Below are 14481 nucleotides of genomic sequence, written 5' to 3' on the forward strand. Positions count from 1 at the left end.
ATCATTAACATTTTAATTCTTTTTCATATGTAAAGATATTTGCGTATTGCTCTACATCTTGTGTGTAAGCAGTGTGTAAGCTAGGCGCACAACTAACGTGCTCTGCACCGAACTTTAGACGGGGTTTGTTCTGGTCTAAAGAACAGACTATTACAGTTTATCAAAATAGCAACGCGCCAGCAATGCCCCAAAACACGCCTGCTTTTTTAGACCAGAACGCCTATGGGCACACTGATGAGTGCAAATGCATTTGCTATTTAAAAAGCGTGGCGCAACACCTCAAAATGACCCTTGCGACGAGCTGAAAGTAGCAAATAACAATTGCGTCACGCCTTGCGTCACATTGCGCCGGGTGTATGATAGGGCCCATAGTGTACTTGTTCAAATACAGGGACCACTTTATTTTTTATGGAGCCAGATCCGTCTCAAAAATAATACATTTTTAAAAAAATCTACAACACAATTCACACTTACAAAATCTAGTTTCTAAGTTCAAAACACAAATTAAATATTCAAAAATTATATTTATATTTATATTTTATTATATTTATAAATTCAAAAATACAGTTCGTGCATTCAAAACATGATTCAAATATCCAATTTGTAAATTCAAAACACGGTTCATAAATACACAAATCCTATTCACAAACTCGAAACACAATTCATAAACACACAAATCTAATTTGTAAATTCAAAACACGATTAAAAAATACACAAATCCAATTCGTAAACTCAAAATCAGGTTTATAAATACACTAATCCAATTAATTTGGCAAAAATATGTGTTTACAAATTGGATTTAGTATATGTTATATGCAACACAATCTCACAGCAATTCGTAACTTTTTGATTTAGTGGCTAATTCGTATGAATTTGTACAATCTAATTAGTACAATTTAGTACGACTTGCTCATCCCCCTATGACGGTTGGGTTTAGGGGTGGGGTTAGGTGCCATGCCTCCTTTTTAAAATCGTACAATTTCGTACGACTGAACTCGCCTGAATTAGCCACTAAACTGGCAAAATGTAAAATATGTTCTCTCGTGAGATCAGGCTGGTTATATGACATTTTAATTTAGATTTTAAAATAAAATCTATTACTTTATTACACTTTTATATTTTATTATAATATTTTATTTGTGTTTTGTAAAAAAATTTTGCCTATCCTTTTATTAAGGAGTTCCCACAGTTATAATAAAGCTGGAATTATTAAATGTCTTACCATTTAATATCTAGTCACCCTATTGGTGGGCTAAACCAGGACAGCCAGCAGCTTCACAGTACATCATTTACAGTGATGCTTTTAATTACTTATATTTCTGTTTTACTATAATTCAACTCTCCAGAATTTACAGTTTTTACCTACATACACCTGTCCTCAACGGAACAAAAGACTGATTGGATTAGATTTGCACATCAAAAAGTTGGAGCCGCACATATTATGTTATCATCACTGACCGATAGTACGTAGGTCTAAGGTGTTTACCAGCTAAATGTGACAAACTGTTCCATACTTCATTATGTTGTGGCACAATGACCCTTGAGATCCACTTTCCTGCAGAGTTTATCTTCATTAATCTCCTTTCCCTGTATACAGTGGTCATCCCGAAGACCTTGATTAGATTACTTGGGTGTGCTTGATTGTAGTTGGAGCTAAACTCTACAAGAAAGTAGATTTTGAGGACCAGAGTTAAGAATGTCTGATCTATTTATACACTTACTGTAAGTTAAATTCACAGTCCAGTTGGTTTGGCAGTGTTTCTAATGCTAATGTGGTCAATGCTCTTGTCATGTTAGGCTTCATCTTTATGAAATTACACAGACATGACTGAGAATGACCTTTTATATGCTATGTGATGCAGAAAATGAAGGACATTTATTCATATTAGGCTGATCTAACTGAAGTGAACCATAGCAAGAAAAGCAGAATCATTAGAAAACTATTGTTTCTCAATACACCTTGGCCCAATCCCAATTCTACCCCTTACCCCTCATTTTGAGCGTCCATATGAAGGGGTAGGGGTGTTCCAATTCTCTTAAGCTTGAAGGGCTAAGGCAAAGGGCTAGATACTCCTTGAAACTGAGATTTTTCAGAACCACACTTGAAACCAAAGGGTAAGAAAATTTCTCAAAATACAGCAGCAGCATGGCTGCACACGGAGGTAATGAGGTAATGCACAAATTAATGTTTCTTTTGTCATTATTATGGATTTTTACAACAAACAAGCATATGTTTTAATACATTAATAACCATGTTCGTGTTTTACCGTCATCCTTAAAAAAAATAAAATAAAAAAAAACGCTAAATTTCTCTACCTATAATCCTAAATACCTTCTGTGTAAAAGTCCCACAACATTCTTTCACTCGATGACACTGGAATACCCTGTCAGAAAAGTCTAGTGCCTGGGAAAGAGCTTTTTACAGTGTCTGCTATAATGTTAATGTTGTTTTCTTGAATATGGTCACTGTGTAAATGTCTTATTGCCACATTATATCTTTATGATAACATGGTATTACTGCTGCGGTGATTTCCCGAAAATAAATACCAAAAAAATAACACAACTGGAATAACTACAGCAGTCGCGATTGTCAATCTCATATGAAGTAAGAGCTCGCGATGACATATGATGATGTGTGCAGGTGCTGTGGTGGTGTTAAACACTCCAAAGGGAAGAACAAGGGGTACAAAAATAGAATTTGGATTGGGCCTTTATTACTTCTATTGAAGACACAAGATTACATGGCACTGTTCAACTACAGTAATGCAATTTCCAAAGGTAGGATTGAACTAGGTACTTTATTGTGGTCCAAGTTCAAAATATTGGAGAAGGTTTTTTTTGTTTGTTTTTCACTGGGGCACTCCACCTCCCCTTCAACATGATGCACATGCAGTTTGTACCAACAAATCGCAAGCGTGCCTGAAGATTGGGTCTCACAACATTAGCTGATCAGCTAATGTTGAAATTTTTTATATTTTAACAGTTTAAAATGGTGGATTTTTATATAATATATATACAGTATATAATCTATGTCTCATTTCAGAGGCTGTTACTGTTCTATTGAGGTCGCATTATTTGGACCAGCCGAATATTGAGGCAGCCTTTAAGACTGAAATGAGTGTACAGTAAATACAGTGTGTTTTCCACTAAGACAACCCGATATAAAAAAAAAAAAAAAACTTATTTGGGTAAACTGGCTGTGGGCTACTTTACAAATATGGAAATTCTGACAAGGAAAGCAAATTTTTAAAGGAGAAATATTGACTTTAGCAATTATTTTCAGTTAAACAAGTATATTGACTTAACATGTTTCTTTAATATCACCTAAAAAACGTATGGTATTTTCATGATTTAGACGAGTCAAAAACATGCAGCACTGTTAACACTGACAAGTACCGAAACTCCAGTTAAGAGCTACGTTTAAATAAACTCCCAAGGTTCTGACAGCAGTTCACAATGATGCGGTGTGCTCCTGATAAATCAAGCAGCTCACTCAGTTCGTCAGTGTAAATGGGGTTGAGACTGAGAATAGAGCTCTTTCATCTTGGCTGATAAGAATGTCCTGATTACATCTAAATGTAGAGCAACATTTCCAGCATTATCAATCAATGCCATGTTCTTAGACCTCCACAAAAATTAGCTCCAAAATGCTCCCCGCCCATTTTAATTTTCCATGACAGAGCACATTAGTTCTTCCACCTTCCTCAATTAGTTCGGCAAATGATTACAGTTTCCGTGGTTGCTGAACATCAAAAGAGAGATGATGTTGTGAGACTTTTTTTCTTAGAATGTGCGCCATCTCCGGGGAAACCTTTTGCATCAGCGACTGCCATAGACATATGAATCTTTGCATTTGTTCCATGCTGGTGAGTCTCATTCATTTCAGCCCAGGCCTTCTGCTGTTGGTCTCCTGAGGCGTTGTCCCGCTGAAAAGCTGTGGACCTTCCTCCGAACCCTTATCTATTTTTCCTTTTTCACCACCCCCACTCTCTTGTTTAACACTAACTGGGGCAGTCAAGCTGAAAACGAATTATGTGTAGAAGTTTCCATTGTCAAAAGAAGGGAGGATTGGCTTGCTCTTGCCGCTCCTTGAGAAGATGGATTTGCTCTCAGATGAGGATGACGGAGATGCGCTCAGATATAAATCACATTACTGATGCTTGGCTTAATTTATGATGAATTTGTTGGTGGAGTCCCAAAGGGTTTGGTAATTATGACATGCAGCTGTAAAGCACTGTCACTCTGGACCAATCGCATCACTTCAACTCTGTTAACAAAGCAACATAACCATGCATCTCATTTACTGGGGTTTCCTTGCAATTAATCATGAACGTTTGATGCTGTAAAACTGTCAGAATTTTCACATACTTTATGACTATGATGTATCTTTCATTTCTCACCCCCGGTCATCTTTCTGGAAATATATCCTTGGGGAGGCTTCAGCTATGAATTCTTTATTTCTTTGTTTTATATCACATAGATTTGGTTTACCTCATATATATATATATATATATATATATATATATATATATATATATATATATATATATATATATATATATATATATATATATATRTGTGTGTGTGTGTGTGTGTGTGTGTGTGTGTGTGTGTGTGTGTGTGTGTATATTTTTTTGTTGTTGTTGTGTGTTTGTGTGTATATATATATATATTTGTATATATGTTTGTGTATGTATTTATATATATATATATAGGCCCGAGGTTTAGTGAGATTTTATGGCTGGCGGGTCAGTGTGGTTGCTCAATGGGTGCTAGATGCTCTAAATTTACTTTATTTTATTGGCTGCTTAACAGACCATAGCTTTTTTTTAAAGATCTGATTACAAATTACATGTTTTGCTTGTGACGAGGGATGACATTCTGTTTTAGGAATGAGCGAGTTCTTCAATCAATCATTTTCTTTTTGGCTTAGTCCCTTTATATATCTGGGGTTGCCACAGCGGAATGAACCGCCAAGTTATCCAGCACATGTTTTACGCAGCGGATGCCCATCCAGCTGCAACCCATCTCTCGTAAATGAGCAAGCTCTTACCTACTCAAAATATTCTGATGAATCCATTTTTACATTAATTACATAAACATCACACATTATATTATATCAAAGTCTCTTTGAGGCAAGTCATTTCACTCGGTGACCATCTTTAAAAATGCCTCTCGGGCAGTATGCTCAAGCATACTGTCTGAATGGGGAAACATCAAATTCTCCAAAACTGTTTGACAAGCGTACGATTACATAACATATTTGGATTAACCAATAAAATTAAACAACAAATGTCTTATATGTTTTTTTCGAAATATTTGAATTAAACAAAATCTGCATAATTTCAGTTTGCCCAAGCTAATGAGCACTCAAAAAGAACGAGATCACAACACCAACCTCATTTATGGACGTTCCACACATTACCACTGTCTGGATAATGTTTATCTGATCGCGCTATTCTTCTGAGGTAATCTACAAATTGACCTTGATAGTGAATGTCCTCCAGAAATGACAGTTGAGTAATTGTTGTCATGTGATGTGCGTTTGACAGGACAGACTGCACCTTTTGATCGTTTCACACAGATTACAAATCCAAAGAAACGTTTTAAAGTGCACTTGGTTCATTCAAAAGAACACATTTTAGGCTTTATTTCGATATATTTCTTATGTCTGTGAAGCAAGTATTAGTTGAGATTCCAGTGCGTTTGCTGACCACAAAACGGTCATAAAATCCCACGTCTGATTCAAGCTTTCCCCCCCATGATTGGCTCCTGTACTAGTAGGCGTTACACTTTTCCCTATTTAAAACTATGCGAGTGACAAGTCTTGTAAATTCTACAGTTTTTCATTATACATATTTTTTCAAAATGCAGTAAAACACTGATGCAAAGAGGGATGTACTGTGCCTTCTAAAGTTTGGAAACAGACATAAAGGGGTTTTAGACATATCAGCATACATTTATAAATTATTCTTTAGCTGAAATGAAACTTGGAATCATTCAAATGAATTCCATTAAAATTGATTGAATATATTTATTTTATATTCAATACCTGTTGTACTTTGAGTTATAAAATTATTATAATTACATTTACCTTAGCAGATTTTTTCATGATTTGCATTTGGAATAAGGTTATCACAGTTTATAAGACGTCCAAAACTCTGTAAAATGTATAGAAAAACTGTAAAATGCTGGTCATTCTAGACTAGGGTCACACTGCATTTCTTTAGACACTGTACATGCTGTCTTAAGACTTTTTCTATCATCTGAATTGATTATAATGCTTCATAGCTTGCCTTTTGCCTACTGCAAATTTAACACAAAATGGCTAGGCTTGAGGTTGAAACAGTCCAAACCCACTTTATACAAAGGCCTTTCCACATTTTTTTTTTTTTTTTGGAAGATTCTGAATGTGGTCAATCAATAAAAGACTTTACTAAATGTTCAATCACAAGTGAGATGCAATAAGATAAGTACATTTTTAAATACTAATTATAAGAATAAGGGCGAGGCAGTGGCGCAGTAGGTAGTGCTGTCGCCTCACAGCAAGAAGGTCGCTGGTTTGAACCTCGGCTCAGTTGACGTTTCTGTGTGGAGTTTGCTTGTTCTGTGGAGTTTTGCTTGTTCTGTGTGAAGTCAGGCTTGTTCTCCCTGCCTCGCGTGGGTTTCCTCCGCTGTGGTGACCCCGGATTAATAAAGGGACTAAGCCGACAAGAAAATGAATGAATGAATTATAAGAATAAGAAGTATTAAAAAAATAAAGTGTTTCAGCAGTGATAAATAACAGACAGAGAAAGAGTGATAATTGCTAAACTAGCATCGTAATATCTGGTTTCACAGCTTATAATATAACTGCGTTTCTTTCCAATTACCATGGCCAGCTTTACCCAGGAGGCCCAAAGCTGTGGACAGACAAATTTACTTCAGAATAATCAGCTTGTTATTTCTCCAGCCAGAACAATGGGATACCCGGATCAGATTTAAACCTGGATTCCCCCACTTTAATTCCCAGAAGGAAGGGCTAAATGGATGCTAGGTGCTGATTGAGCTGATGGGAGTGATTAAAGTGTGAATCTCTGCTGCGTCAGCAGGAACACACACTTGCTTTCTCATGCTGATGAGATAGAAACACATGCAAGCATGCAGTACGCTGACCATCACCGTGAATGCTCAACATCAAAGTCTCATTAAAATAATAAAAGAGGTCATGAACTATTTATTCATTTTTTTACTGTTACTTACAGAGCTCAGCATATATAAATACATATACTGTATAAGTCTTTTAAATTCATATTTTTAAAAGGAAGCTATACAATATTATATTTGTGCATACATATTAGATTAGTCTGTACTGAAGAAAAAATCTAGAGCTTATATAACCTTGTATAACGTTAATGGTCCAAAAACTAGCACATCCAAAATTATGTTACAGAAAAATATTAAATACAAATAAAAAAAAGTTAAAAAATTTACTTGAAATTTTGTTGGTTGTAATTTTTTTTTTATATTTTGCTTGAATTTATATTATATTATATATTATATTTTATATTATTTTATATTATATTTCAATTTTTAAATATCTTCGGTGACTAAAATATTATTTCAATAAATATATCTGTTGAATAAATCTGTTTTGTTTAAATTACCCAACATACATTGCCTATATTCATTGAGAAATAGAAAAAAAAATTGAAAATGGGCTGTACTCAATTATGCTGAGCACTGTACAGTGTCAACTTACAATGTTATCTAGATTTTTATATTAAAAATGTAGATATTATAGACCATTTCATTTCATGTTGTGTTCTGACAGATTGCAGACTAGTAGGACTGGCTGACAGCATATTAAAACATTTTTAATGCTTTGCTTTAAGATTAGGTCCCAAAGCTCGAAAGGACAGGTGTGTCCACAAATGTTCACAAAAAGTTCTGCATGTATGTTTGAAAGTCTACATCCTTCATTTCTAGGTTGAGTTTAAATATACATCAACAACAACAACAACAACAACAAAAAAGATCTGTAACAGACAAACGTTCGAGGTTACAGAAGTAACCCTTCGTTCCCCGAGGAGGGGAACGGAAGTGCCATGAATGGGAGGATTCGGATCAGAAGCCGCTTATCTGGAGAGTATTGAACGGGCCAATGAATGAAATTAATTGGCAGCGTAAGCTTGCGCAGGTGTGCGACATCTGCAATCATCTCAGCATATAAGCACACCTGAAGCCAGCAGACGCCATCCTTTTAAGCTGAAGAGACTTTCAAACAGCTAAGGGACAGTCATTATGGCGACGGAATATGGCACTTCCGTTCCCCTCCTCGGGGAACGAAGGGTTACTTCTGTAACCTCGAACGTTCCCCTTCGGTTGGGGAACTTCAGTGCCATGAATGGGAGAATATGGAAAGCGCCATAATGACTGCACCTTACCAACACCCCCGATGAGGAGATAGTCAAGCAAGCGTGACGCACCCACATCATGGGGGGCGCGGTCCTCCAACGTGTCCCTGGCCCTAATTTATCCTACTTCAACAGAAGTTTTACGGATTTAGATATATTTTTTGGGAAGTCGTGAGCATCTAGATAATTCTAGGAAATACGACAGTACGTTGGGAAGCGTGCAATCCCGATAGGGAGGACGCTGCGGAGGCCATCCGTTACCCAAGGGGGGGATAGATGGCAGAATTTACCTATGGACTAGCCCTAAAAAGGGGGAGTACGCATAGCAAAGAGTGGTTAGCGGAGAGGGAAGACACGGGTCCGCCCAGGGGGGGGACTTAACCGTGGCGGAATAAGCATATGGGATCGCCTAGTGGGGATCACGCATAGCAGGCACCTATACCCAAAACGCGGGCTGACCAGCGGGCAGACCTACAACGTAGTGGGCCAGCAAGTGACTCCTCCGCTGAGTCAGTGCTGGGGGCCACGGAGGAATCTGCAGGGCTCACCTGACGGGGAACTTTACTGACAGATAAAAAAGGCGCACGTACCTCCGTGTTAGGGAGAATGGCGCAGCAAGCGTGTTTCAACACCCTACCGAGTTGTCTCCTCAATCACCAAAGGGTTACCTAATACCCTTGAGGAAACCGGCTCCACTCGCAGATTGTAAAACCTTGCAAATGTGTTGGGTGTCGCCCAGCCCGCAGCTCTACAGATGTCTGTTAGAGAGGCGCCGCGTGCATGCGCCCAAGAGGATGCAACGCTCCGAGTGGAGTGTGCACGTACTCCCGGGGGACACGGCTGACCTCGACTCGAATAAGCGAGTGAAATGGCATCCACAATCCAGTGGGATAATCTTTGTTTCGATACGGCACTTCCCTGCTGCCGACCGCCATAACAGACAAAGAGCTGCTCAGATGATCTAAAATTCTGAGTACGGTCCACATAAATGCGCAGAGCGCGAACTGGACAAAGTAAAGAAAGGGCTGGGTCTGCCTCCTCCGGGGGCAGCGCTTGCAGGTTCACTACCTGATCTCTAAAGGGGGTGGTAGGAACCTTGGGCACATAACCGGGGCGGGGTCTCAGGATAACGTGAGAGTAATCCGGCCCGAATTCCAGGCACGAGTCACTGACCGAAAATGCCTCCAGGTCCCCGACCCTCTTGATGGAGGCCAACGCAACCAGCAGAGCTGTCTTCAGGGACAGAAATCTTAGAGATACTGATTCGAGTGGCTCAAAGGGATCGGATCGCAGACTCGTGAGAACGAGGGCGAGATCCCAAGAGGGCATGAGAGGGGGGCGAGATGGATTAATTCGCCTAGCACCCCTAAGGAACTGGATGACCAGGTTATGCTTTCCCACGGTGCCGCCAGCTACCGCGCTATGATAAGCGGAGATGGCGGCCACGTAAACCTTGAGAGTGGAGGGCGACAGCCTGCTGTCCAACTTCTCTTGAAGGAAAGAGAGCACAACACTAATCTGGCAATTTCGGGGGTCTTCTCTGCGAGAGACGCACCATTCAGTGAATAGACTCCACTTCAGGGCGTAGGCGCGCCTCGTGGAGGGGGCTCTAGCCTGAGTGATGGTATTAACCACCGCAGTCGGTAGGTTACCTAAGTCTTCCTCGCGTCTAGGGACCACACGTGGAGGTTCCAAAGATCGGGGCGAGGGTGCCAGATGGTGCCCTGTCCCTGAGAGAGTAGGTCCTCTCTCAAAGGGATCCGCCAGGGGAGGGCCGTCGCGAGGAGTGAGAGCTCTGATATCCAGGTCCGGTTGGGCCAAAGGGGCGCAACTAGCAGAACCTGTTCCTCGTCCTCCCTGACCTTGCACAGAAACTGCGCGAGCAGGCTCACTGGGGGAAACGCATACTTGCGCATGCCCCGAGGCCAGCTGTGGGCCAGTGCATCCGTGCCGAGAGAGCCCTCGGTCAGGGAAAAAAACAACTGGCAGTGAGCGTTCTCGGGGGAAGCAAACAGATCGATCTGGGCCTCCCCGAATCGCGCCCATATCAGCTGAACAGACTCGGGGTGGAGTCTCCATTCTCCAGGGCGTAACAGCTGTCGTGAGAGCGCATCGGCTGCACGATTGAGCGTGCCTGGGACGTGAATGGCGCGCAGCGATTTCAGCCGCGGGTGACTCCAGAGGAGCAGACGGCGGGCGAGCTGAGACATGCGGCGAGAGCGCATACCCCCCATGCGGTTGATATACGCCGCCGCCGCCGTACTGTCCGTCCTGACCAGCACGTGTTGCCGCTCCAGCACCGGTAAAAAGCGGTGGAGAGCGAGGAACACTGCCAACAGCTCTAGGCGATTGATATGCCAATGCAGCTGGGCACCCTTCCAGAGGCCCGCAGCCGCATGCCCGCGACACACGGCCCCCCAACCCGTGTTGGAAGCGTCTGTTGAAACAACAACATGGCTGGACGCCTGTCCTAGAGGCACACCGGCCTGTAGGAACGAGGGGTCGTTCCAAGGGCTGAGGGCGCGGCGACACAGCGCAGTAACCGAGACCCGGTGTGTGCCCGCGTGCCATGCGCGTCTGGGGACCCGATCGTGAAGCCAGTGCTGAAGTGGTCTCATATGGAGCAACCCGAGCGGCGTGACGGCGGCTGCGGATGCCATATGCCCCAGGAGCCTCTGAAAGAACTTCAGTGGGACCACTAGTTTGCTGTCGAGCTCCCTCAGACAGTTCAGCAACAGGCGAGCGCGTTCCTCGGAGAGGTGCGCTACCATGGTGATCGAGTCCAGCTCCATCCCGAGAAAAGAAATCCTCTGCACGGGGGCGAGTTTGCTCTTTTCTCGGTTGACCTGAAGCCCCAGTAGGCGGAGATGCCGAAGCACCTCGTCCCTGTGCATAATCAATTGCTCCCGCGAGTGGGCTAAAATCAGCCAGTCGTCGAGATAATTGAGTATGCGAATGCCCGCGAGCCGAAGGGGCGCTAGGGCACCCTCCGCGAGTTTGGTGAAGACCCGCGGAGACAGAGAGAGCCCGAAGGGGAGGACCTTGTACTGCCACGCTCGACCCTCGAACGCAAACCGCAGAAATTGGCGGTGGCGTGGAAGAATGGAGACATGGAAATACGCGTCCTTCAGGTCTATGGCTGCAAACCAATCCCGAGGACGAACGCATTGGAGAATGCGCCTCTGCGTGAGCATTCTGAACGGCAGCTTGTGCAGACAGCGGTTCAAAACGCGCAGATCTAGGATTGGCCGTGACCCACCGCTCTTTTTGGGTACGATGAAGTATGGGCTGTAAAACCCACTCTCCATCTCGGCTGGAGGAACCGGCTCGATTGCACCCTTCGCCAGGAGGGCAGCAATCTCCTCTCGCAAGACAGGGGCGGACAGGGGGTTGACCCTGGAGAAATACACGCCCGTAAACTTGGGGGGCCGTTTCGCAAACTGAATCGCGTAACCGAGTCTGATTGTGCGTATGAGCCACCGCGAGGGGCTGGCCCGCGCTAACCAGGCAGGCAGAGCCCTCGCTAATGGAGTCATCGCTACAATCGCTGACGTACCAGCGGTGGGGCAGCGCGGAGTGGGTGTGCTGATCCGGGAAGCACGAGGGTCCCGCGGAAAAGCTGGAGGAGAGCGATTCGCTCTGGCTCCGCACCCTGACTCCGGAGAGGGGGCTGGAGGGCTGAGGGAAGGGAGACCGTCCCCCCAGCGCTCGTGAGCCACTGGCGAAGCACGTAGAGTCTGCGAGCCGGAAGGCAGCGCGTCCCGGACTGGCAGAACTCGTGCAGTCACATCCGGGGAAGGGAAAAAGTGCTCTTTTACTGATGTTTTGGTGGCACTGAAAAGTACCGTTGTTATCGGGGCCCCGCCCTCCAGCGGGGAAAGAGCAAGTTTCCTCTTCTCCGGATGGCCTGTCTCAGGGACGCTTCGCGGTCCGTTTACCGGACTTAACGGCGCCCTGGGCAGGAGGGGCTGCCTGCTTTCGAGGTGAACGCCGCGCCCGCTTGGCCGGAGGCGCAGGCGGGGGCGGGGCAGCACTCGTTGGCGGGCGCCCTCGGCGAGGAACAGCGGAGGTGGATGGCTCGGCGGGCGGAGCGGGCTTACGGCCACGCCGATAGATGACATTGCCCATCGCATCCGACTGCTCTTTCACCGCCTTGAATTCCTGGGTGAATTCACCGACGGTGTCGCCGAACAGGCCAGCCTGGGATATGGGCGAGTCAAGAAAGCGAACTTTGTCAACGTCGCGCATATCGGCCAGGTTTAGCCAGAGGTGGCGTTCCTGAACCACAAGTGTGGACATCGTCCTCCCCAGCGCACACGCGGCGGACTTAGTAGTCCGAAGAGCATAGTCGGTCGCGGTGCGCAGCTCATGTAATAAGCTTGGGTTGGACCCGCCCTCGTGCAGCTCGGCCAGCGCCTGCGCTTGGTAGCGCTGGTAGGTGGCCATCGCGTGCAAAGCAGAAGCAGCCTGGCCCGCAGCCTTATAAGCTCTGGCTCCGAGGGAGGCAGACAACCTACAGGCTTTGGACGGGAGGCGGGGCAAACCCCGCCACGTAGAGGCGCCGCGCGGACAAAGATTGACCGCGATAGCGCGCTCCACTGACGGGATCGCCTCATACCCCCTGGCAGCTCCGCCGTCAAGGGCGGTGAGGGCGGAGGCACTCGCAGCACGGGCAGAGAAAGGTGCCCTCCAGGACTGCGTGAGCCTACTGTGCACTTCCGGGAAGAAGGGGACGAGAGGCTTCGAAGGCTTCGCCTTCTGGTCCTCTACGTAGCACCCATCTAGTCGGTCCGGCCGCGGAGCTGGGGGATAAACCATCTCCAACCCCACGGCCGAAGCAGCCCGGGAAAGCACGGCTAACATGTCCGCTTCAGGATCCGATTTGACAGCGCTCACCTGCCCGGAGGGGGCGAGCGGGTCCGGATCTTCGTCGGACAGTGAAAGCCCACCCTCCGATGCCGCGGAGGACATCTGATCTCCGGTGTCAGCGAGTGTGAGAGCTACCATCTGGTTAGACGGATCACTCTCACCACCCGAAGCTTGGATGGAGCGCCGTGAGGAGCGAGAGGTCCGCGAGCCCGTGGGCGGCGGATTAGCTCCCGCTGAAACCCTCAGATCTGCCCGAGCGCCCGCTGCTTTTTTAGAACAGGAGGCAACTGGGGTGGCTCGCTCTCTTGCGAAAGTTAGCCGCGATCTTAGCTGTGCAACGGTCATGGCATCGCAATGACGACATGAACCGCCCGCGAGCACCGCATTAACATGCTGGACCCCCAAACATGCAATGCAGTGATCGTGTCCATCATCCGGAGACAGGAAACCCCCGCATCCAGAAACGCACAGTCGGAGCGCCATCCTGAAAAGGACGTGCTGCACGACTGTGTTGCTCTTTTAGGAAAGTTGCAACTATACGCACCGCTCTGGAGGACCGGACCCAAAGAACCGCAGGCAAGGGAGTAACCCAGCTCGACCGTCTGCCACCGCGAAGACCCACTCTGGACCGGGAGACACACTCGTTCGCTCTGAAGTGCTGATCAGCAAGAGGAACCCTCATCGACTCACTCAGAAAGGATCTGAAGCGAAAAGGATGGCGTCTGCTGGCTTCAGGTGTGCTTATATGCTGAGATGATTGCAGATGTCGCACACCTGCGCAAGCTTACGCTGCCAATTAATTTCATTCATTGGCCCGTTCAATACTCTCCAGATAAGCGGCTTCTGATCCGAATCCTCCCATTCATGGCACTGAAGTTCCCCAACCGAAGGGGAACCAATATTAAACATGTTTCCGTCCTTTTAGTTAATCTTTCGAAAAATCCAGTTCCATATACCATGCCTTGTTTATAAACAAATCCACAGTAAAATTAGGTGAACAAAAGTTCCAGTTTTATATCGTGCCTTATTTTTACAAAAACCCACAGTGAAATTAGGTGAACACAAGTTTAGACTTCTTACTGGCTTGGTTTATTCACATCCTAATGTTTGGATAAGAATGAAAGTAAAGCGAAGTGTGTTTTTCCACAACTTGGCACCACACAACATCCTCTTGTCTTCAGAGCCCCTTTCTTCTTAAGTTGCTAAAAATACCTGT

General features: G+C 45.1%; 1 long non-coding RNA gene across 1 annotated transcript in view; it reads right to left on the minus strand.

Moving 5' to 3' along the window:
• LOC141375626 (uncharacterized) overlaps positions 1 to 14481 on the minus strand; it is a 382930-nt gene that overhangs the window by 235087 nt on the left and 133362 nt on the right. The window lies entirely within an intron of this gene.

This window comes from Danio rerio, chromosome 8 (assembly GCF_049306965.1).
Source record: "Danio rerio strain Tuebingen ecotype United States chromosome 8, GRCz12tu, whole genome shotgun sequence".
Classification (NCBI taxonomy): Eukaryota; Metazoa; Chordata; class Actinopteri; order Cypriniformes; family Danionidae; genus Danio; species Danio rerio.